We start from the raw sequence: 26,049 nt of genomic DNA on the forward strand, positions 1-26,049 counted from the left end.
CACTGCGCATGCGCGGGAAACTGTCGGCCGCCGCTGACGCTCCCGCGCATGCGCGGGAAACTGTCAGCGGCCGCTGACGCTCCCGCCCATGCGCCGCATTTCCGCGCCAGCTGGCGGGGCAACAAACGCCATTTCCGCCAGCTAGCGGGGCGGAAATCCCTCCGGCGCCGGCCTAGACCCTCAATGTTGGGGCTCGGCCCCCAAAGATGAGGAGCATTCCGCATCTTTGGGCCAGCGGGATGCCCGTCTGATTGGCGCCGTTTTTGGCGCTAGTTGGCGGACATCGTGCCGTTGGGGGAGAATTTCGCCCCAGATGTCTGAAGTTAATCCTAAAGTTAGTGATATCTTAATACAGCCTGATAAGCAGTCATGTTCTGTTGGCATGACTGGGTACGAGAGAGATTGTATGCAAGCTTGAATGCACATGGAAATCCAAGGCAGACGAATACTGAAAGAAGGGATTGAAATCCTGGAAGTGGATTGTGGTGAAGGCATCTGAGCAAAAGTATTATTTGGGAGACGATTCTAAGGTGCGTTTTTCAAGAGTCTAGTTTGGAGGCACTCGTGTGCAAGTCAGAGTTCCAGTGAGACCAGTTGGTTCACAATGTGATAAGCATCTGGGGGATTTGATGAGAAATCCACAAAAGATGTATCGGATTGAACCTGCCACTTGGTTTCAGAGGGTAATCTGTCTGACCATAGTTGGCCATTGGCTTACATGAACTGTGAATATTACAGCATGAGATCTATTTTATAACTTGCATTCTTCTTAACAATCAGTGTGCAAATGTGAAAATATATGATGGGTGATGGGGTATTGTGTTATAGTCAAACTTTTCATGTTTAATAAATGTTTTATTTTTTAGTTGAAAGATAATTGGCAGTCCTATGACTCTGTTCCTCCATGTCTCTAAGCAAACAAATAAAAATTACAGTCGATTGGCACAGGGTTTTATTCTGGAACTGGACTGTCGAGCAGTAACATTGGTTGGGATCATAACAAGAGTGCATATCCTATGCTATGTGAAACTCCAACATGCTTCCCATGCCCTGGATAACATTTTATGCAAGAAGTGTTTTCAGTTTCGGCCACTTGAGCTTCAGGTTTCAGAATTGTGACGCATCTGTGAGGTTGAGAACTTAATTGATAGCACATTTATAGATATGATCACCCGCAGTTTAAGCGTATGTCGGGAGAGACAAAATGGGTGGCCACCAGGCAGTCAAAAGGAAACAGGCAGGTAGTGCAGGCGTCCCCAGACTGCATCCTACTCTCCAGTCCAATTGAGGTTCTGAAAACTGACTAAGCGATAGTTCATTTGGGGAGTGTAGCCAAGTCCATGGCAGTACTAATGATAGGTTATTAAAAAGGTATGAAGTAGATAGGCATTTTTGCAGCTACAGACATGAATGTAGGATGGTGTGTTCACTTTCTGGTTTCAGCGTCAATGATGTCACTGAATACCCTAAGGGAGGCAGGTCCATCATTGATACAAACAACATAGGCAGAACGAGGGATGTGGTCCTGCAGTCAGAATTAGGGAGTTAGGTAGGATCACAAGTAGTTAATGCGTATTACTCACATTACCATGTACAGGTTAGTATAGAAAAAGGAGTCATAAGAACATAAGAACATAAGAACTAGGAGCAGGAGTAGGCCATCAGGCCCCTCAAGCCTGCTCCACCATTCAATGAGATCATGGCTGATCTTTTGTGGACTCAGCTCCACTTTCCGGCCCGAACCCCATAACCCTTAATCCCTTTATTCTTCAAAAAACTATCTATCTTTATCTTAAAAACATTTAATGAAGGAGCCTCTACTGCTTCACTGGGCAAGGAATTCCATAGATTCACAACCCTTTGGGTGGAGAAGTTCCTCCTAAACTCAGTCCTAAATCTCCTTCCCCTTATTTTGAAGCTATGCCCCCTAGTTCTGCTTTTACCCGCCAGTGGAAACAACCTGCCCGCATCTATCCTATCTATTCCCTTCATAATCTTATATGTTTCTATAAGATCCCCCCTCATCCTTCTAAATTCCAACGAGTACAGTCCCAGTCTACTCAACCTCTCCTCGTAATCCAACCCCTTCAGCTCTGGGATTAACCGAGTGAATCTCCTCTGCACACCCTCCAGTGCCAGTACGTCCTTTCTCAAGTAAGGAGACCAAAACTGAACACAATACTCCAGGTGTGGCCTCACTAACACCTTATACAATTGCAGCATAACCTCCCTAGTCTTAAATTCCATTTAAGTCATGTGAGAGTACCTTTAAGAAATGGGTGTTTATAAATGGGTTTGCATATAAATAGCTGTAGTGAGAGTACCTTTAAGAAATGGGTATTTACTACTGCAGTGATGTCAGAGAGTGGGTGGAGCCCGGCTGTCTGTCAGCGTTTTACATTCGTTTTAGGCTGTTTGCTGCTGGGTGTGTTTTAGTTTCATTTTCAGTGTTGGAACTGAAGCCAGACCAAGCAGGTGTACTGCTGTTCTCTCTGCTCTTGATCATTTGGTGAATTCAGAATTATAAATGTTCTCAGTAGTGAATGTAAACCTAATGTGCTTCTGTTAAAAGGTGTTTCTTCTGTCTTCTGGATGTTGTTTGGGAAGTTATTAAGGATTACTTAGTGTTGTAGTCTTTGGGGGTTGTATTTGAAGTGATGGTTGCTAAGATGTTCACTGTATGTTAAAAAGGTTAACTTGAGTTCATAGAATCAACATTGTTTTGCTTTATTTCTGTTGTACCACACCTGTAGAGTGGGCCGTGTGCTCCCCATAGCACGATCTATTAAAAGTTGTGGGTCAGGTGAACTCCATGATACACTTTGGGGTTCTCTAAACCCTGGCCCATAACAAATTGGGGGCTTGTTCGGGATAAATTTCTACCTATTGGATTGGCTTTGTGAACTCAAAGACAGTGAGGGGTGAGCATATTGTGGGTGCTTTTCAGGTGTGGTATTTTAGTTTAAGTAGGGAGTGTGTTGTGGACAATGCCTCTTTCAGAGGCTATGAAGTCTTTGGGAGTGGAGACGGTCACACACGGTACCTTACGGACAGAGACTAAAAGCAGACTGTTAGATTTGGCAAAAACATTGCAGTTAACATTACCTGACAAAATGCAAAAAGGTGAGGTAATTATGGTGGTGGCTGAGCATTTAAAATTGCCTGAGACACAGTTTGACTCATTGGAAATGGCAAAAATTCAGTTACAAATTAAACAAACGGAACATGAAGATGAATTAAAGCAGCTTGAATATGAAAGAGAGAGAGAGGACAAACAAAGAGAAAGAGAGAGAGAGAGGAGAAAGAGAGAGAAGAAAGGAAAACAGAAAGAATAGACCCAGCAGAACAAAGAGAAAGAGAAACAGAGATACAGATCAGGGAAAAAGTGAGAGAGTTTGAACTTCAGAAAATGGCCATGAAACGTGACAGTCAGTTAAAATTGGCAGGCGTAAAGGGAAACATACAGTTGGATAATAGTGATGAGGATCATGAGAAAGAACGTCAAAGTCGAAGGCTTGGTGGGAATCTATTTATATATGTCCAAGCATTGCCAAGGTTTGACGAGAAGGAGGTAGAAGCCTTTTCATTTCATTTGAGAAGGTGACTAAACAAATTAAATGGCCACAGGACATGTGGGTATTACTGATTCAAACAAAGCTGGTAGGTAGGGCTAATGAAATGTTTGCATCACTACCGGAGGAGGTATCTGGGTCGTATGAGGAGGTCACAAAATCCATCTTAGGTGCATATGAACTAGTGCCTGAAGCCTAGAGACAAAGGTTTAGAAATTTAAGGAAATAATTTGGTCAAACATACATGGAGTTTGAAAGGCTCAAACAGAGTAATTTTGATAGGTGGAAAAGGGCTTTGAAAATAGACCAAATGTATGAAGCTCTCAGAGAAATTATACTTTTGGAGGGGTTTAAAAATTCAATTCCTGATGTAGTGAGAACTCATGTGGAAGAGCAGAGTGTTAAAACTGCGAGGCTAGCAGCAGAAATGGCAGATGATTATGAATTAGTTCATAAATCAAAGCTTGGTTTCCAACTTCAGTTTCAGCCAGTGAGGGATAGAAACTGGGGACATGAGAAATACTCAAGTGGTAAAGGTAAAGGTGATCTGATGGGAGACAATAAAGAGAGTGTACCTCAGATTAAAAAAGAAATCCAGGAGGGTGGAAAAGAAATGAAAAGTTTCAAATATTTTCACTGTAATAACTCGGCCATGTAAAGTCACAGTGTTGGAGGTTGAAGAAAAGCACTGGGAAGGCTGATGTGGTAAAAGTGGGGTTAAAGTGGTAAAGGAAAGCCCAAGTGAAGCGAAGGAGGTGCAAAATATTGTGCAGATTGATCAAGAGATGATTGATAAGAAGGTGCCAGATGTCTTTCAAGAATTTACTTGTGTGAGTAAAGTTTACTCATGTGTATCAGGAGGAGCAGGTACAGAAGTCACAATTTTAAGAGATATGGGTGCTAGTCAATCTTTAATGGTAAAGGATGAGGAGTTATGTAGTCTGGGAAGAATATTGCCAGAAAAGGTGGTAATATGTGGAATTCAGGGTGATAGGAGTAGTGTTCCATTACATAAGGTAAGGTTGGAAAGTCCAGTGAAGAGTGGTGAAGTGGTAGTAGGAGTAATAGAGAAACTATCTTGTCCAGGAATACAGTTTATTTGGGTAATGATATAGCTGGATCGCAGGTGGGAATGATGCCTACTGTGGTTGATAAGCCAGTGGAAAATCAGACAGCTGAAGTGTTGAAGGACAAATATCCTGGGATTTTTCCGGATTGTGTAGTAACAAGGTCGCAAAGTCACAGGTTAAGACGAGGAGAAATCAAAGCATAAAGATGAAGTTGAAGTGCAATTATCAGAAACGATTTTTGATCAAATGGTTGCAAAAGAACAAGAACAGGTGGAGGATGAGGCGGATATTTTTAGTTAAGGAAAATTGGCAGAGTTACAACAGAAAGATATAGAAATATAGGAATATAAACCAGGGGCTGGTTTAGCACACTGGGCTAAATCGCTGGCTTTTAAAGCAGACCAAGGCAGGCCAGCAGCATGGTTCAATTCCCATGCCAGCCTCCCCGAGCAGGCGCTGGAATGTGGCGACTAGGGGCTTTTCACAGTTACTTCATTGAAGCCTACTTGTGACAATAAGCGATTTTCATTTCATTTCATTCAAATAAAACGGATGTATCAGAAAGCATATGCAGAAGAGGAAACTGAGTGGATACCAGAGTGTTACTACCATAAAAGTGATGACTTGATGAGAAAATGGAGAACTTTACATATGCAGGCAGAAGTTCATCAAGTTGTATTTCCGGTAGGGTATAGAAAGGAGGTGTTGCGAGTTGCACATGAGGTACCAGTGGGATGTCATTTGGGAATAAGGAAAACTCAAGCTAAAATCCAGAAATATTTTCATTGGCCTGGACTACATAAAGATGTAGTCAAATTTTGTCAATCATGTCACACATGTCAAGTGATAGGGAAACCTCAAGCAGTGATAAAACCAGCGCCCTTAATACCTATTCCAGCATTTGAGGAACCTTTTACACGGGTCCTAATTGATTGCGCCGGACCGGTTCCTAAAACGAAAAGTGGGAATCAATATCTTTTGACAATAATGGATGTGTCTACTAGGTTTCCAGAGGCCATTCCCGTCCGTAATATTACAGCTAAAAAGATTGTGGAGGAGTTACTTAAATTCTTTACTAGATATGGATTACCCACAGAAATACAATCGGATCAAGGATCACATTTTTGCTTGAGGTTATTCAAACAAGTTATGGATCGCTCAGGAATAAAACAATTTAAATCAACTGCATACCATCCAGAATCGCAGGGAGCATTAGAAAGGTGGCATCAGACATTAAAGACAATGTTGAGGGCTTATTGTCAAGATTATCCAGAGGATTGGGATAAAGGAATTCCATTCGTCCTGTTTGCAATTAGGGATAAACCTAATGAGTCAACCAAATTAAGTCCTTTTAAACTAATTTTTGGTCATGAAATAAAAGGATCACTTAAATTGATTAAGGAACAATTGGTGAGTAAGAAATCAGAAATTACATTATTGGATTACGTGTCAAATTTTGGGGAACGATTAAATAGAGCAGGTGAATTGGCTGGGCAACATTTAAAAGTTGCACAAAATGTGATGAAACGGGTAGCGGACAAGAAATCCAAAGTTCGTAGTTTTGCCAGTGGAGATAAAGTTTCAGTGTTGTTACCAGTGGTTGGGGAACCTTTAAAAGCTCGGTTTTGTGGGCCTTATCAGATTGAAAGGAAATTAAGTGAGGTGAATTATGTGGTAAAAATGCCAGGTAGAAGGAAAATTCACTGAGTGTGTCATGTGAATATGCTTAAAAGGTACTTTGAAAGGGAAAGAGAGAAAAAGGAGGAGGATTACATGATTCTAACTCAAAGTGACGAACCAAATCCAGATGACTGTGAATTTGACATACCTCAAATTAAATTGGAAAACGAGGATGTTCTTAAAAATTGGGATAAATTGTTGAGTTATCTTCCAGAGGAAAAACAAACTGACCTGGAAGAGTTATTGCTATCACGTGGGCAACTTTGTAGAGATAAATTTGGAAGTACTAAAATGGCTATACATGATGTAGATGTGGGAAATGCTGTTCCAATCAAACAACATCCATACAGACTTAACCCTTTAAAATTGGCACAGGTTAGCAAAGAGATTGAGAGTATGCTTAAAAATGGCATAATTGAAGTGGGTTTCAGCCAATGGTGCTCACCCATAGTGATGGTACCAAAACCAGACGGTACCCAATGGTTGTGTGTGGACAATAGAAATGTTAATGCAGTTACAAGAACGGACTCTTATCCTGTCCCACGTTTGCAGGATTGCATTGAGAAAGTGGGACAATCAGCTTTTATTTCCAAACTGGATTTACTTAGAGATTACTGGCAGGTATCTTTAACCGAAAGGGCGAAGGAGATTTCAGCTTTTGTGACTCCTGATGGTATATACCAATTCAAAGTTATGCCATTTGGCATGAAAAACGCCCCAGCCGCATTTCAACGGTTAACTAACAATGTTGTTTCAGGATTACCCAATTGTGCAGTATACATCGACGATCTGGTAATTTTCAGCCAGACATGGAAAGAGCATTTAAAACATCTGATGGAGTTATTCGATCGACTTCAGGAGGTGGGTTTGGTGGTAAACCTAGTCAAAAGTGAATTTGGAAAAGCTCAAGTCACTTTCCTTGAGGAGTTTTCGATACCCTCGAGACAAAGGGAAATAATGCGATTTCTTGGCATGACTGGATTTGATCGAACATTTGTGCAAAAGTTTTGTAGCGTGATGTTCCACTGATGGACTTGCTGAAGAAACATCAAAAATTTCAGTGGACAGCAGAGTTTCCACAGGCATTTGACTGCCTGAAAGCTGTGATAACCAATGCTCCTGTGTTGGAGAATTACAAGGGACTCTGTGATTAGATTGAACTAAAGTATCTGACTTTAAAGAGAAATGCCAAGACGTAGATAAATGGACAGATCGTGAAGGACCTTCTTGTTCAAAGAGACTGTAAATCGAGAAGGATTCCAGTTGGAGGAAGAAGAACAAAAATGGACTATATTATTGTACTTGTTGTTGTGTTGTTTTTTTTAATGAAAATGTCTACTGACTGTGTTCATTTCTTAAAGGATAGTGAAAGGGTGAAAAATGAAAAATGAAACCATCTTGAAGTTGATGGTTTTTTTTTTCTTGGGGGGAGGTGTCATGTGAGAGCACCTTTAAGAAATGGATGTTTACTACTGCAGTGATGTCGGAGAGTGTGTGGAGCTGGGCTGTCTGTCGGCTTTTTACTTTTGTTTCAGGCTATTATCTGCAGGGTATGTTTTAGTTTCATTTTCAGTGTTGAAGCTGAAGCCAGACCAAGCAGGTGTACTGCTGTTCTCTCTGCCATTAAAAGACTATCTCTTGATCATTTGGTGAATTCAGAATTATAAATGTTCTCAGTTGTGAATGTAAACCTAATGTGTTTCTGTTAAAAGGTGTTTCTTCTGTCTTCTGGATGTTGCTTGGGAAGTTATTAAGGATTACGTAGTGTTGTATTCTTTGGGGGTTGTATTTGAATTGATGGTTGCTAAGATGTTCACTGTATGTTAAAAAGGTTAACTTGAGTTCATAGAATAAACATTGTTTTGCTTTAAAAAATACTTTTCCGTTTCTGCTGTACCACACCTGTACAGTGGGCCGTGTGCTCCCCATACCACAATCTATTAAATGTTGGGGGTCAGGTGAACTCCATGATACACTTCTCTAAACCCTGGCCCATAACAAATGATAGAGCAGATGAATACACAGCTGCAAATATGGTGGAAGAGAGACCAGCACTAGGGATGCTGGGACCTTGGCCAGATGAGTTTCACTTAAATAGAGTCAGAATTGAGTTCCTTGAGGGCATTTCGCTAGTGCTAATTGGGAGAGTTTAAAATAACTTGACAGTGGTATCAGAGCTAATGTCAGGGAGGAATGCCAAGATAATACCATGAGACACAGAAAGCAGTAGGAATAAGGAACAACAAGTTAATAGATGGTGTCAGAGTAAGGGGAAAGTAATAAAGTCTAAATCAGTGCTTTGGTGTGTGTATGTCAAGCACAGGGTGTGGTAAAAAAAAAGATTTGTGAGTTACAGGTGCAGATTATCTTCTGGAAATACAATGTTGTGGCCATAACAGACACCTGGCTCAAAGATGGGCATGACTGGGTATTGAATATTTCTGGATAAAAGCAGATCAGGAAAGATAGGAAAAGAAGAAAAGTTAGAGGGATGTGGCAATATTGATTAAGGAGAGCATTACAGTGCTGGAGAATGATAGTGGCGGGATTCTTCGTTTATGAGACATGGGCGGGATTCTCCGATTGCCGACACCGACATTGCATTCGGCGATTGGCCGGAGAATCCATTTTGACGCCAAAATCGGGGGCGGTGCCTGTTTTCGGATGCTCCGCCCCCTGCAAAACGGCCTCATCGGTGAGTACGCTGCACGCCATTGGGGCGGCCTCAGGGCATCACCTGAAGGTCCTCCCCGATGTTCCGCCCCCGATAGGCCGACTTCTCGACGGTATGGATCACTTGTGGTTTGAGATTTGTCAACCTTGCGTAGCGGCTGCGGACTGTGTCCAGCGGCGCTAAAGTCGGGGGAGGGGAGCTGCTCCGCTGGCCAGGGGGCTTCAGTGGGGGCTTGGGGGACTGGTGGGGTCTGAATATTTCTCCTCATAACTATAGATTCCAAATACCTGCCATCTTCCTGAATAATAAATGCTGTACTCTCCCTATGTTTTAATATTCTTTCTGAAATAAGGGTCCAAACCTGTACACGGTACTCTAACTGTGCCCTTGTGCCCCAACCAATATTTCATATAAATTAATAATTTTTACTTTATTCCTTGCACCTATTGTAAAACTCCAAAAAGTGCCTATATTTGGCATGATTTATCTACACTTGTCATTTTGAGCAATTACATGCTTAATTCCTAGATCTATTTGTCCACACCCTTCAGTATCATATGTCACCAAGCATATACTCCTTGCGTTTTCCTCCAAAAGTATTTTACATTTATCCACGTTGAATTCCATTTGTGTGGGTTTCTATCCATTTCACAAATCAGTCTATATCTCCCTGAAGGTTTTATTTTACAATGCCACTGTTTGCCAAACCTCCTACATTTCTGTCCTATACTCAAATCCCAACCATTGCGAGGAGGTAAGTTGAAAAGTGGACTCCCACATCGAACCCTTCTCCAAACTGAGTAGCTCCCACGTACGCTAACTCATTGTTTCTCATCCATCAGCTAACGTTCTGTCTATTTGTCACTATTCCTCCACTGCTGTACTTATGACATTTAATAACAAGCCACTTATGAGATGCCTTGACCTAAGGGTTCTGGTGATTGTCCATTGCAACTTCAATGAAATATTTCAGAAACCATGGAAGAGGGTTATAAATTACATTTATGCCATTTCTCCAAAATCTCCAGGGCTCTTCCACTGAAGAAATAACAGATGAGTGGGAGAACCCCATGGAAATCTTTCCCCATTAGTTGTATGCTTCCTGATAATCCATATCAGAAAGATATTTTTGTGTTTCCTTTATCCATTCTGTTAGTCGTTTTTCATGATCATTTAGGAATTGACTGTTCCTATGCACATTTCCAACTTGAGAGCCTGACAGAGGAGATTCCCTGCCAGAAGAATATATTCAGGAAATTATTTCTATAGTGTTAAAAAGGAAGACTGTATTCATATAGTGTCTTTCATAACTGCATGGCGAAGGTTTTGTGTTGTTTCTTCGTTTGCCTGATTGTAGTATTGATTCGAGCAGGACCCACACTGCTGACGACTTAAGAGCTCAGCAGGAGGCCAAAACGCATTCCACAAAAGCATGTAGTGCAGCCAACCAGCTCCTATTAAAGGCAGTGTGGCCCTCCTAAAGAGATAGGAGATGCTGGCTGTCTGTGCTGACAGTGGTTCCATGGACGAGCTACGAAACTGAAGCACCAGGGAAGAAAGGGATTCCTAGGTTCACGGATATAGTGTTGGAGGCCTTTGTCATGGTTTTAGCACAGGCCAGGAGGCTCTTGAAGAAAATTATCAGAAGGCAATGAAAGGAGGTGGCAAGGAATGCCAATTCCTGGAGCCTGGCCCCAAGGACCAGGCAGCCGTGCCACAGAAAGTTCAATGATCTCACACAGATGGTCAAAATGAGTGGAAGCATCTTGACAGGACATCCTATACACCAACTTCTCGCACCACTCAATGCACTGCAGTCTCCATCACTCATACATCAGCAGCCCCCGAGCAGTCAAATGTTTAACATTCATATACCCTATTTCACCCTCCCACACACTTCAATGATCTCAGCCTCACATCCAGCGTACAGGGAAATTCCAGCCAAAATGTTTAGACCCTGGCAACGGGTCAGCTCTTCAATCTAGAGGCTGTCGAGAGATAAATGGTTCCAATGATATTGTTTGCAAAACGTGCATAATCCTGTTCCTTTTAAACATCCAAGAGGTTCTCTTAACTCCTCCAAGGGATATCTTACTTCTCCCAAAGGTGTCCTGCGACCCTATCTGAAGGGCTCTGGTTATCCAAGTGCATCCACCAAGTTCAAACCTCCCTTTACCTGTTCCAATCTGCGCACTCTGGACCCCAACTCCTGTTCTTCCAAAATCCCACTTTGTGGAGGCAGCTGGTGATTTAACTGGCCAATTGTCTTCGGAATCACAGATGTGTGAACCCCAGCCCGACTCCAGGCCCGCCCCTGCGATGATTGAAAATGCTGGGTTCGGGAGAGGGACTTACATCGTTTGGCTATTTCTGGGATTTTCATCACAATGCAGAAACCCTCCATTCTGGTGAAAACCCGGGCCAAAACGGAGCACCTTCCACATTCTCAAGGCAACTCAAAATGCTTCATAGTCAGTTATGCAGTCAAACCTAGGAGTACAATTGCAAACAACAAAGGTCTCATAATCTATGATTAGATGATTGATCAGTTCATCTGTTTGATATGGCATTGCTTGAGGGATTAAGGTTGCCCAGGCCATTTGAATAATTCTTCTGATTTTCTTCAAATGTTGCCATGGGATTCACATGAACAAGTGGATGGAGTTTTAGCTTTGCAGTCTCTTGCACACCGGGGGTGCATATCATAATATACATGCACATGATATTCTGTCCAATCATTTTAATGGAGAAAAATGTGTGTGTGTATGTGTCTGGTACAATCAAAGTTTGGCACCTAAGTTCTTGATGTATGCCCCGAGTGTGGGAAGCTCTGCCCTAGAACATCTTACAAATCTTATCATAATTGGAAATAATTTGAGTATTTTTATTCTGCGATTTGCAAAATATTTAATCATGCCTTTGATTGTGATATTTTCTACAAAAATCTCTGTCACAGTAAATCTTCAGCTTATTAATCGCTTTATTGAAATTGATTAAAAGATAATATTTGTTTTCAAGCATCTGTTTCAGTTTTACTCATTTTTGAAAGCCACCTCCATTGTGATGAGGGTAGCCAATGGTAGGAATTAGTTAGGTAGGTCAAGAAGAAAACATTGTTACTGAAATGAATCCCAGAAAATTCTTGACAAGATCCATAAAAAATATCGTATTGGGTGGTCAACAACTGTTTCTGTTTTTCTTGGTCTTATCATGATTGTAAATCATCAAATTTTCTTCAAAGTGAATCAAGCAAATAAACCATTAAAAATTCAATGGTAATCTATGATTAATCGAGGACAAAGGTTCGGCACAACATCGTGGGCCGAAGGGCCTGTTCTGTGCTGTATTTTCTATGTTCTATGTTCTATGTACTCTGGTGTCAGATATGTGCCACAGCTGGGAATGACAAAGAGGAATAGGAGGCTGGATTGTTGGTGAGGAGCCTTGCCACTTGTTGACAATCTGGCCCACCACTATCTATCGTGGCCAAAGAATGATGAGATTAAGAATGGCCAAAGAGTGATGAGCAAAATGCTCATTTCAAATATCTGCCCCAGGAGTCGAAGCTTCCCATCAGCAACACAAGCTCCTACAATGACCCATAAGATCTCTGAAGAAAAATAAATTGAAGTAGTTATAGAGCTTTTTTTCTGAAGAATGTTTACATGAATTTTCACATCACAGATTTAAGCTGCTTATCATGTTTGCCAGACTCCTTGGATCCCTTATATAGTCACCGAGTGGATACATTTGGAGTCAAAGATGCAGAATTAAAAGGCTGTGAAATTTTGCAGTGTGATATTAACACATGAACATTTAAGGAATGACGTTACAAAATCACAGTCTTGATGCAGGAGTACATCTTCACTCCTAAATAGTGCAAACAGGAATTCAGACAGGTGGCCTTTACGGCTTTCAATCTTGCTGGGAGCATGACTTTGTCAAATTGATCCTTAATGTTTTAAATAAATGGATTTACGCCTCCATCAAAATAGCAACATGAAATTTCATATCGGAGTGTTAAATGTTTCTATGATAATAGGGCAGAGTTTTATTTCAATAGAAAAATGCTTTACTGAAATATCATTTAACACTTCCACTATAAAGTCACTTTTTTCTTGTCATACGATCTCAGTTTGATGCTCAGCCAGAATATGTTTGTTGACATTGGCCAATATTGGACAAGATTGAATGTGTTCCTTTTATGAGAGAATAATAAAGCATTTGAAGAACAACAGTGCTATAACCCAAAACATTAGTAATTTGATATATCAAGAGATATGCATCATAGACTTGTGCCAGGTGTCATATTCTCTAAAATATGAGATTTCTTGCAGTTTTACCAAAAGAAACCTACAATACTTGGAGGCATATACCCAATGTTCATTATTGTTAAAATCAAAACTGTAACTTTAATTTTTCTAATTATATTGGGCTATAATGCATTCCTTGGCACACACATGTAGCATTGTCGAACATTGCGGCCTGCTCAGAGCTCAGTGCGCATATTTCAGGGTTGTAGGTGATAACAATGCATACAACCAGAGCACTCTGTGTACAACCATCAAAACGGAACTGCATTTTACAGCATCAACGTGTGCCAGTGAAAGAAATTGAAGATCTCCCACAGCTAAGCATCCCTCTCCTTCACATAGAGCTAGACTTCCTTGCAGGATCCCCTGTACTATGTCTTCCAGTGCCCAGATGGAGTCATGTTTCCAGAAAGCCATTAAAAAAATTTAAAGATTTGGCATTTTAGGACAGGGTAAGTTTGCGAGAAAGCTGATTACCAGCCCTCATAGCCTTGGCACTTTCAGAAACCCCTGTTTCACCTAAATATTTAAATTAAGTGCATTATGGGACAAGATCAGGTTGAGCTAATGTCTGATATACAGCATTAGTAGATTACTGGCTTATAGTATTAATGTTAAGACTTTCCTGTACTTTGATACCAATGTATATCAATTTGAGTTAGTCATTTAGACAGTAACAGAAAGTTTCTGGTAATTTTTTAGGAGATCTGGGATGAATTACGGTAAAATGATATAGTGTAGATTTATTTGTTCTTAAGGGCAGCACGGTAGCATTGTGGATAGCACAATTGCTTCACAGCTCCAGGGTCCCAGGTTCGATTCCGGCTTGAATCACTGTCTGTGCGGAGTCTGCACATCCTCCCCGTGTCTGCGTGGGTTTCTTCCGGGTGCTCCGGTTTCCTCCCACGGTCCAGGGATGTGTGGGTTAGGTGGATTGGCCATGATAGATTGCCCTTAGTGTCCAAAATTGCCCTTGGTGTTGGGTGGAGGTGTTGTGTTTGGGTGGGGTGCTCTTTCCAAGGGCCGGTGCGGACTCGAGGGGCCAAATGGCCTCCTTCTGTACTGTAAATTCAATGATAATCTATGATTAATCTAGGACAAAGGTTCGGCACAACATCGTGGGCCGAAGGGCCTGTTCTGTGCTGTATTTTCTATGTATGTTCTATGAATGAGAGGAGGCAAATAGCTATGGGCAGATCTATCAAGCCAGGAGTTACGTGGATGAGCATTTGATGAGCACATGTAATTAAAAGAAACACAATCTATGTTGTGTTTCTTTCCAATTGAATGCTGAATGGCAGGAGCTTTTTTGACCTGTACATCCAGCATTCAACTATTTACAACGTTCATCGATGGGTTGAATGTCGGAACAAGGACTGAATTCTCCATTTGGGAGACCAGGGATGGGATTCTCTGTTGCCCTACTCCGAAATCGGGAACAGCGATGGATGGAGAATGGCTCCCGATGCCGAAATCACAACACGTGCCGGTTTTACGCCAGGTCGCGATGCTCCGACCCTTCCAAATCGGTATCATCGAGATGCGCGCAGTCGCAATCCCATTTGAATATCATTATCGAGTCACTAGAGATGGTCTGCCTCCGATGGGCCGAGTTCCCAATGGTGCGGGACACCTACGGTCTCAGTGGTCGTGAGCCTGGCGTGGGGCTGTAGAGAGAAAGGGTGTGCGGACAGTGCCCAGCACTTCCATACTCCACCGAGAGCCATGCCACTGGCCGGGGGCTTCTGACAGGGCTGGGGGGAGTAGTGGGGGTTGTCCAGGATATGGTTAGAGGCATGTTGGTTTTCCGGAAGGATTTCTTCAGGAACTTGGAAAAGGCAGTTAGCGAGGAATTGGATGATGATCTCCCTAGTGACGGAGAGTAGGGAGATTCTTCAGTAGTTCCCACAGTCTGTTTGTCTCCTTTCTTAAAGATAGTAGTGATGACAACATCCCTGATGTCAGAAGGAATGGATTCTCTGTTCCAGGTTCTCAGGAACAACTGATGGAGATCTCTTCTCATCCAAATTTGAAATTCTCTGCTAGAATCCCATCCACTTCTGTGGCTTTTCCATTCTTCATATGTTTAATGGCAGCTTTGACTTCATCCACGCTGGGTGGGAGTCCAAGATCATCTTTGATGGGGAGTTGGGAGATTTCCTCAAGCACATCCTCATCTATCATTGTATCAAGGTTTAGGAGTTCTTTGAAGTGATTTCTCCATCAAAGGCTGATATTGTCTTTGTCACTCACGGGTGTTCCATCCTTACTCTGTACCAGTTTGAGGCCTGGGTGCTGCGTCCATATACTGCCTTTTTGGCACTGAAGAAGTCCTGGGCGTCGTGCTTGTCAGCAAGGGGTTGCAGCTCATTAGCTTTCCCAGTCCACCATTGGTTCTTGATTTCCCTAGTTCTTCTTTGTATCTCCGCCTTAGCTGATTGATGAGCTCTCTCTCCTCTTTGCCTTGCTGGCGATGTCATTTTGCCAGGGGCAGAGAGCTTTCCTCTTCTTGTCAATGAGGTGTTGGATGGTGTGGTCGTTCTCGCCGAACCAGTCTTGGTGTTTCCTGGTTTGTAGCCGATGGTTGCTTCAGAGCTTGAGATGATGGCTATCTTCAAGTCTTTCCAGTTTTCCTCCACTCCATTAGAATGAACACTTTGGAGATTTTGGAGAAGAAATTGGTGGCAGTTGACTGGCATGCATGGCTCTTGAAGCGCTCAACATTGGTCTTTTGTTCTGAGCTGCTACTTCATCTTCTCCTGCTTCTGGTGGAGTTTAATGAACAGAGAGGAGAAATAAGCTGGTGGTCTATCCAGCAGTCATCTGCACTGGTCATCACTTTTGTGAAGGGGGCATCCTTTTGGTTTCTGTATCAGATGATGACAAAGTCATTCGTGTGCCAGTGTTTTGATGTGGATGTCTCCAGGATGTCTTGAACTTGTCTTTTGACGTCTTGTCTCTAAATCCTCAATAATTCTTCCAATTTCCTGGAGTAGAGCAGCTTCACACAGAATAAAAGTTGTGGATTTTCAAAAGAAAGTAGACAGTCCTTCTAAAATATCATTGGCATATCATCCCTTCATCTTTTTCTGAAACGTTTACTAGAATGTTGTACTTTTTTCCTTCATGTAAACTCATTGAAATCATGGATCTTTAATGCCTCATCAGTTTTTGGTACAGCAGGCACTGATGCAGTGGTGACAGTCTTCTCACGAGTTGAACATCATTCCTTTTCTGAAGCTTCTTCCCAGAGTCTTCAAGGGAACAAAAAGTTCCTCAGAGAATCAAGGGTTGCAGATTGATAGTGAAGTTGAAACTACAACCAGATCTTATTGAATTGCAAAGCAGGCTGAAAGGGCCAAATGTCCTTCTCCAGCTTCTAAGTTTTAAGTTCCTTTGAAACTCATTTGTCAATGGATGCTCATTCTGTAAGTTTCTTAAATTCTTCTTGCAATTTGTTGCAATCCTTCACCCATTCCCACTCTCACTCCCATTTTGCCATTATCCGCAGATTCAGAAGATGATTTTTGATTCCAAACTTTAAATTAGTATAAGCTGTGAACAATGTGGTCTCACCATTGACCCTTGTACAACCCTACATTTCACCTTCAGTCACTCTGAATAGTTATGTTTTATCCCTATTCTCTGTTATCTTTCTTACAGCCACCGAGTTACCCATTCTACTGCTCATCTGCCAGCTCCGCAAGCTTTGACCTTATTCATTATTTTATGTGACGTTTTATTGAAAAATTTGGAAATTTAGAAATCAAGATAAATTACTCCATAATGCTTGTCTACACTCCCTGTTAACACTGCAAATAATTAAATGTGATTAGTCAAGCAAGATTGTCCCTTTTGAAATGTATGCCTGGCAATATCTACATAAATCTCCTCTGTACCCTCTTTACTGTGATCACATCAATTCTGTAATACTCTGGCAATTGTAAGGTCCTTCCTGTTTATTCCCCTATTTCACGTTTCCTTTATTTTGCCCCTTTCATTTTTGATCCATGGATGATTAGTGGACATATATCTTTCAGTCAAACAGCGAGAGAATGACGGATTCAGAAGTTACAGTCGAGAACGTTCTGTTAGTCTCTGATAGATTCAATAGGAAACCCGAGGCTTTTCAGCACCAGAGAGAGAGATGAGGTAGGACTTGATTTGATTGATTGGCTGGTGGCCATTGAATTGGCCAAAAAGGTTGTACTCAGCCCAGAAAAAGGTGCCGAATGGATCCTATCCCAGTTAAATGATTTTCAGAGTACCAGGGAACTCAATTTGACTCCTGATAGCATAGGGCAGCACGGCAGCACAGTGGTTAGCACTGCTGCTTCACAGCTCCAGGGTCCCAGGTTCAATTCAGACCTTGGATCATTGTCTGTGCAGAGTCTGCACGTTCTCCCTGTGTCTGCGTGGGTTTCCTCCGGGTGCTCCGGTTTCCTCCCACAGTCCAAATGTGTGCAGGTTAGGTGAATTGGCCATGTTAAATTGCCCCTTAGTATCGAAAAATGTTAGGTGGGGTTACTGGGTTATGGGGATAGGGTGGAGGTGTGGGCTTAAGTAGGGTGCTCTTTCCAAGGGCTGGTGCAAACTTGATGGGCCGAATGGCCTCCTCCTCCACTGTAAATTCTATGACCCTCTCGCTCGCCTCCAAATTTTCTGCAGAAAGGCTGTGAGAGCTGTACTCCTGAAGTTACAGAGAACTTGCGTGAATTACTCGACAGGGAAACTATTACAGGCTGCAAACAAAGACCAGGACCAACTATCTTCTTCCAAAATGATTGTGAGTGCTACATTTCTGAAATAACAGTGACCTAATGAATCTACAATAAAAACATCAAATTGAAAGCAAAGTCTGAAGAAGAGTAAGGTGCTAAAAACCACCATCTGAAACAAAGACTTCTTTCCTTTGACTTAGGATTTTTTACCCATTTCCTCCCCTCTGTGTTTGTCTGCCTTCTGTGTGTGTATAAAGAGTACCTTCCTCAGGTGAAGGAGGAAGGAGCAGTGCTCCAAAAGCTAGTGTTTGAAACAGTCCTGATGGACTTTAACCGGTGTTGTAAGACTTCTTACTGTGCTCACCCCAGCCCAACGCCGGCATCTCCACATCAGGGGCTGGTTTAGCACACTGGGCTAAATCGCTGGCTTTTAAAGCAGACCAAGGCAGGTCAGCAGCACGGTTCAATTCCCGTACCAGCCTCCCCGAACAGGCGCCGGAATGTGGTGACTAGGGGCTTTTCACAGTAACTTCATTGAAGCCTTACACCCGCATATACACACTTCACTCCCCACACACACCATCCCAGCCAACAAGATGGAAGCGAGGAGAGCAGCTCCACGCTTCACTGACAGAAAGCTGGAGACCCTCCTGGATGCAGCGGAGGAGAGGCAGATGACCCAGTACCCCGGCCAGGGAAGGAGACTGCCAGCAGCCACCGTTCGCCGCGCCTGGGCACAGGTGGAAAAAAGTGGTCAGCGCCATGGGCAACACAATCCAGACCAGTCAGCAGTGCCGCAAAAAATTGCACAACCTCCTCAGGGTGGCCAGGGTGAGTCGGCAGAACTGTGCCCCTGGCACCAACCCCGTCCCACACACCCGTAATCCTATCCTCCACGAGAAGGGCGGGCATACCACCAACCTGCAACACGTGCCGGCACCCATACTGGCCACTATGGCCGGTGCCCTGGCCACTGAGACCATCAGCTACCCACCCCCTGGGCTGCATGCGTTGGACTATCTAACGCTGTCGCTTTCTGTTTGCACAACCCCTTGCCCGCCCCCTTAGAAGGTCACGCACAGCCGCCGGGAATGGGAGCAGAGGGCCCTGGACATGGTCGGCAGCCCGGAGGAAAGGGAGGTTGCCGAGGTGGAGTTTCACCGTGGACGAGGAAGTGAGACCCTGCTGAGTTGCGGTTCCCCCTGACACTTGTGTCAACCCCACACTAACAGCACCTGCAGTCCCACATCACCCTCACCCCCACCCTCACACCCACATCATCCTCACCCTCACCCTCACACCCACACCACCCTCACCCCAGCACCACCCTCACCCTACACCATTCCCACCCTCACTACCTCCCACCCAAACACTTACCCCCACCACTTCCCGGCACGCAGTTTAATCGTGCATCTTGTCTTGTGCCTTACAGGACCTGATGGACATGGGGCGGGTCCATCTGGCATCCCCTGTCCACAACCAGTGCTTCACCCGGAGCTCCCCCATGAGTTGAGCAGTGATGAAAGCAGTTCGGACAGCAACCCTCCGCCCGAGACTCAGAAGACCCCGGAGCTCGGATCGGAGGATGACAGTGATTTCCCATCGCAGATGTCTCCAACACCCTCTACCATCCCAGAGATACTTACCTCGGTTGGGCACTGTAGCGCACAATGACTTACGAAAGACGAGATGTGATGAAGTCGATCCAGGCTTTATTAAGCGATGCTTGTCCCCAGCAGCTCAGCAACAGAATGAAGCTGCGGGGAGAAGCTCGGATTCTTATACTCCGCCTTCAGGGCGGAGCCATGGGTCGGCAGCCAACCAGGACCCGGGATCTGTCAGCCAATAGCATCTCGGCTTTACAGTCCCACATAACCCCTAATATATACCACCACATTCACCCCTTGTTAAAAAGGAACCAGGCGAGGTGGTGGTTCGCATGGTGGTAGGGGTTTACAAGGAAGTTTTCCCTGGAAGGAAAATTTCGGACAGTGTTACTACAGTTTTAGCCCTACACTGGGCTATGTACAAGTTTGCGAACTATTTACAATATTAGCAAAAATTTTTTTTTTTTACAACAACATTCTTGGTGTCACGCGGATTCCACGAGTCGAGCGGGCGGTCTGGTCTTCCTCGTCGATCGCCTCAGCCCCGGTGGTGGTGCAGGTGCTTGCTCAGGCGTTGTCGTCTCCGGGAGCGTTTCGGTGTTTGTTTCTGTTTTACTCCTGGGCGGGCACGGGAGGAGGACCGATCCCCCGGGAAGGGGGGCGGTCGCGGGGTGCGCCGGTGGGAGGGAGGGGATGATCGGTGTCGGGGTGTGTGTGTGTTGCCGGCGGGCGCCAGGTCCCGCAGGGAGACCGTGTCCTGTCGGCCGTCGGGATACGCCACGTAGGCGTACTGCGGGTTCGCGTGAAGAAGGTGAACCCTCTCGAACAACGGGTCTGATTTGTGCGCCCGCACATGTTTCCGGAGCAAGACGGGTCCTGGGGCCGCCAGCCAGGTCGGCAGCGACGTTCCGGAGGAGGACCTCCTGGGGAAGACAAGGAGGCGCTCATGAGGCGTTTGGTTAGTGGTGGTACACAGCAGCGACCGGATGGAGTGGAGAGCGTCCGGGAGGACCTCCTGCCACCGGGAAACTGGGAGATCCCTGGACCGTAGGGCCAGTAGGACGGTCTTCCAGACCGTGCCGTTCTCCCTCTCTACTTGCCCGTTCCCCCGGGGGTTGTAGCTGGTCGTCCTGCTTGAGGCTATGCCCTTGCTGAGCAGGAACTGGCGCAGCTCGTCACTCATGAATGAGGATCCCCTGTCGCTATGGATATACGCGGGGCAACCGAATTGTGTGAATATGGTGCCAAGGGCTTTAATGACTGTGGCCGCTGTCATGTCGGGCAGGGGATGGCGAAGGGGAAACGAGAGTACTCGTCCACCACGTTCAGGAAGTATGCGTTGCGGTCGGTGGAGGGGAGGGGCCCTTTGAAATCCAAACTGAGGCGTTCAAAGGGGCGGGAAGCCTTGATCAGGTACGCTCTATCCGGCCTGAAAAAGTGCGGTTTGCACTCTGCGCAGATGTGGCAGTTCCTGGTGACTGTACGGACCTCCTCCACAGAGTAGGGGAGGTTGCGGGACTTTACGAAATGGTAGAATCGAGTGACCCCCCGGGTGGCAGAGGTCCTCGTGGAGGGCTTGGAGGCGGTCTATTTGTGCGTTGGCACATTGCCGCGGGATAGGGCATCGGACGGCTCGTTCAGCTTTCCGGGACGATACAAGATCTCATAGTTGAAGGTGGAGAGCTCGATCCTCCACCTTAAGATCTTGTCATTTTTTAATTTTGCCCCGCTGCGCATTATCGAACATAAAGGCTACCGACCGTTGGTCGGTGAGGAGAGTGAATCTCCTGCCGGCCAGGTAATGCCTCCAATGTCGCACAGCTTCCACTATGGCTTGGGCTTCCTTTTCCACTGAGGAGTGGCGGATTTCTGAGGCGTGGAGTGTCCGGGAGAAAAAGGCCACGGGTCTGCCCGCTTGGTTAGGGGTGGCCGCCAGAGCTACGTCGGATGCGTCGCTCTCGAACTTGAAGGGGAGGGACTCGTCGATGGCACGCATCGTGGCCTTTGCGATATCCGCTTTGATGCGGCTGAAGGCCTGGCGAGCCTCTGTCGACAGGGGGAAGGTAGTGGACTGTATTAGCGGCCGGGCCTTGTCTGCATACTGGGGGACCCACTGGGCGTAATATGAAAAGAAACCCAGGCAACGTTTCAGGGCTTTGGAGCAGTGGGGGAGGGGGAATTCCATAAGGGGGCGCATGCGTTCGGGGTCGGGGCCTATTATCCCATTGCGCACTACGTATCCCAGGATGGCCAACCAGTTTGTGCGAAAAACGCACTTTTCCTCGTTATATGTGAGGTTCAGGGCATTAGCGGTCTGGAGGAACTTTTGGAGGTTGGCGTCGAGGTCCTGCTGATCGTGGCCGCAGATGGTTACGTTATTGAGATACGGGAACGTGGCCTGCAACCTGTGCTGATCAACCATTCGGTCCATCTCCCATTGGAAGACCGAGACCCCATTTGTGACACCAAATAGGACCCTTAGGAAGTGGTATAGACGCCCGTCTGCCTCGAAGGCGGTGTACTTACAGTCACCTGGGCAGATGGGGAGCTGGTGGTAGGCGGACTTGAGGTCCACGGTGGAGAAGACCTTATACTGGGCAATCCGATTGACCATGTCGGATATGCGGGGGAGAGGGTACGCATCAAGCTGCGTGTACCTGTTGATGGTCTGACTATAGTCTACGACCATCCTTTGCTTCTCCCCGGTCTTTACTACTACCACCTGGGCTCTCCAGGGACTATTGCTGGCCTGGATTATGCCTTCCTTCAGCAACCGCTGGACTTCAGACCGAATAAATATCCGGTCCTGGGCACTGTACCGTCTGCTCCTAGTGGCGACGGGTTTGCAATCCGGGGTGAGGTTTGCAAACAAGGACGGCGGTTCAACCTTGAGAGTTGCGAGGCTGCAGATAGTGAGTGGGGGTATTGGGCCACCGAATTGGAATGTTAGGCTCTGCAGGTAACACTGGAAATCTAATCCCAGTAATGTGGGCGCGTAGAGTTGGGGAAGGACGCAGAGCCTGTAGTTCTTAAACTCCCTCCCTTGCACCGTTAGGTTCGCGATGCAGAACCCTTTGATCACTACCGAGTGGGATCCTGCAGCTAGGGAAATCTTTTGCGTGCTTGGATGGATGGTCAGAAAACAGCGTCTTACCATGTCTGGATGAATAAAACTTTCAGTGCTCCCGGAGTCGATCAGGCGTGGCGTCTCGTATCCGTTTGGAGCGTCCGGGGCTGCGATTGATCCAGTGTCACCGAAGCCAGTCGTGGTAGTAGTGTCGCGGAGTCTTCTTCGGACCCCGTGGATCCGTCGATGCTGGGGTCCTTTGTTGTCAACCAAGATGGTGGCGTCCATGAATCGCACGCGGCCGGGGGTGGACAAAATGGCCACCCCCATGGACCGCACGTGGTCGGGGGTGGACAAAATGGCCGCCCCCATGAATCGCACGTGGCTGAGGGGTCACAAGATGGCGGCGCCCATCCTCCCCTCGTGGTGCCCGGGACCCAGAATGGCGGCACCCACGGGTCGCACATGGGCCGCTGGGGGGGTTGGGGAGCGTTTGGGATGTGCTGGGCTCGTTCTTCTCTGGGGATTGCGGCGACCCCCCGGGACCGGCACACTGCCGCGTAATGGCCCTTCTTGCCGCAGCTTTTACAAATAGCTGCGCGGGCCGGACAGCGCTGCCGCGGGTGTTTCACTTGTCCGCAGAAATAGCAGCGGGCCCCCCCGGGATGGTCTGGCGCTTTAACCGCACAAGTTTGCGAGGGGGGGGGAGTTTGTCGCGACGGGGGTCCACGGAGCCCAAGGGGCAGCCGCGCGGTCGGGGCCGTAGGCGCGGGCGTTTTGCGAGGCAACATCTAGGAAAGCTGCAAGGGCCCGTGCCTCTGAGAGTCCTAGCGACTCTCTTTCTAAAAGTCTTTGGCGGATTTGGGGAGAGTTCATACCTGCCACAAATGCATCGCGAATTAGCATGTCCGTGTGTTCAATCGCGTTCACCGGCGGGCAGCTGCAGCCCCGTCCCAAAATTAACAGCGCGGCGTAGAATTCTTCTAGCGATTCTCCGGGACTTTGCCGTCTCGTCACGAGTTGGTGGCGCGCGTAGACCTGGTTAACGGGCCGAACGTAGATGCCCTTTAGCAATGCGAGCGCCGTCGGTTAATCCTCTGCGTCTTCTATGAGAGGGTACATTTCCGGGCTTACCCTCGAATGCAGGACCTGCATTTTCTGGTCTTCTGTGATCCGGCCGGGGGCCGTTCGGAGGTAGCCTTCAAATCATGCTTGCCAGTGTTTAAATACTGCTGCCGAGTTCGCTGCGTGTGGGCTGATCCGCAGGCATTCCGGGGCGATCCGGAGCTCCATAGTTTTTTAGCTCGCTTAATAAATTGTAGCGCACAATGACTTACGAGAGACGAGATGTGATGAAGTCGATCCAGGCTTTATTAAGCGATGCTTGTCCCCAGCAGCTCAGCAACAGAATGAAGCTGCGGGGAGAAGCTCGGGTTCTTATACTCCGCCTTCAGGGCAGAGCCATGAGTCGGCAGCCAACCAGGACCCGGGATCTGTCAGCCAATAGCATCTCGGCTTCACAGTCCCACATGACCCCTAATACATACCACCACAGGCACTTTAATGAAGAGGCTCCTGGTACACTACCTGGTGCGCACCACACACCTGCTCCAGTACATCAGGTGGAGATAGGAACACCCGAGGGGGCGGATGGTCAGAGGGCAGGCCAAACCCAGGGACTAGCTGCCGTCCAGACAGGTTTCGGGCTTCTGGAACAGACAGTCCCATCAATCATGGAGCTGCAGTCACAGAGCCCAGGACAGGGTTGCCATCTCACAGGCAACCATGTACCAGAGACACCTGAACATCACAGCGGCGCTTTAGAGCATGGCCCAGTCACAGCAGGCCATAGCTGCGAATGTCGGCGACATTGCCCAGGCACTGGCCGACGTGTCGCAGACCCAGAGGGGGTTGGCCCAGTCCTAGAGGGAGATGGCGCAGTCACTGGCTGATGTGATACAGACCCAGAAGGTGGTGGCACAGTCAATGGGTGATGTGGCGCAGTTCGAGACGATGATGGTCCATTCCGTGATCCATGGGCATGAGCATGCAGACCCTGGTCGAGACCAGAGCGGGCCTCCAGGAATGGCAGTGCCAGATGGCGGGGGAGCCTCAGGGGATAGCTCCGCTCGCACCCCCATCCCTTGGAGTAGCCCGGGGCCATCTGGCACCCTGAGCAGAACAGGTGATGGGGCCCATGCCAGTGGCTCCCACAGAGGAGGTGCCGGAACACCACAGCACCTCGGACCCCCCACCCCCTCCTGCCCCTGGCACATCTGGTGGGCAGTGGGCAGAATAGGGCTGCACCACGCCACCTGGGACATCCGAGCAGCAGCTGGGCCCATCCAGGCCTGGTTGTCCTAGAAGGCCCCCACCAACAGGGACCCAGGTCGCAGGGCAGGAATCACAGCAGGCCGCCTCCACTCCTGCTCTACCTGTGGAACCACCTAGATGTAGCGATAGGGCCCGTGAAGCCAGAAAGTTAGACAACAGTTCAGTTGACACGGGTGCAGGATGCAATGTAGTCATTGAGGCTAGGGCACGTATCTATAAATATCTGTACACATTAAACACCTGTTACCACTGTTTCAACCTGTCTTGGTGCTCTGTTTGATGGGTGTGAGGGGTGGGCTGGTCTGGGCAGGCCAGAAGAGGGGGAGGGGAAATGGGCGGATGTTGTGGGTGGCCCGGGCTCCACACCACGCTAACCATCTCCACCAGAGTCACCCCAGGGATTCGATGGGGCCATGTGATGGAATGGCCAGCTCGCATGCCAGGATCACCCAGGTGGACGGTGGAAAGTGCTACTGTGGGCAGGAGCCAGACCTCGTCAAACAATGCAGAGCACCAGAGCTCTTCGCAGAGCGGGTTGTCATCATCCTCCATCCCATGGACCAGACCTGGTGTTACTGCTGACCCAGGACCGCCACCCGTAGTGAGGCAGGTATGTATCATGGAGCGAGTTGTAGGCGGGGGGTAAGGGGAGTGCGGGGGTGAGGGGGAATGAGGGTGTGTGGGGGTGGGATGCGGTGTCTGTGCCCTTGGCCAGTTCCCACCCCATCCACTAGTTAGTGAACCTGATCCTGGAGGCGATCAGAGCATCCCATGCGCGTTGGCCCTGGCTCACACACCGTGCGGCCTTCTGGGTCCTGCCCATAATCGCCCTTCCCCGTATCCTCCTCATCGGACAAGGCATGGCACTCCTCCTCCTCCTCCAGCACATCAACCCTTTGCTACTCAATGTTGTGGAGGATGCAGGTTCCTGCAAAAAGTGGAATTAAGAAAAAAGAATGAGATTACAAAAATCACAGCACAAAATCAAGAAGGATATCCAAATCCCATTTA

The sequence above is a fragment of the Scyliorhinus torazame genome, chromosome 6 (genome assembly GCF_047496885.1).
Source record: "Scyliorhinus torazame isolate Kashiwa2021f chromosome 6, sScyTor2.1, whole genome shotgun sequence".
NCBI lineage: Eukaryota > Metazoa > Chordata > Chondrichthyes > Carcharhiniformes > Scyliorhinidae > Scyliorhinus > Scyliorhinus torazame.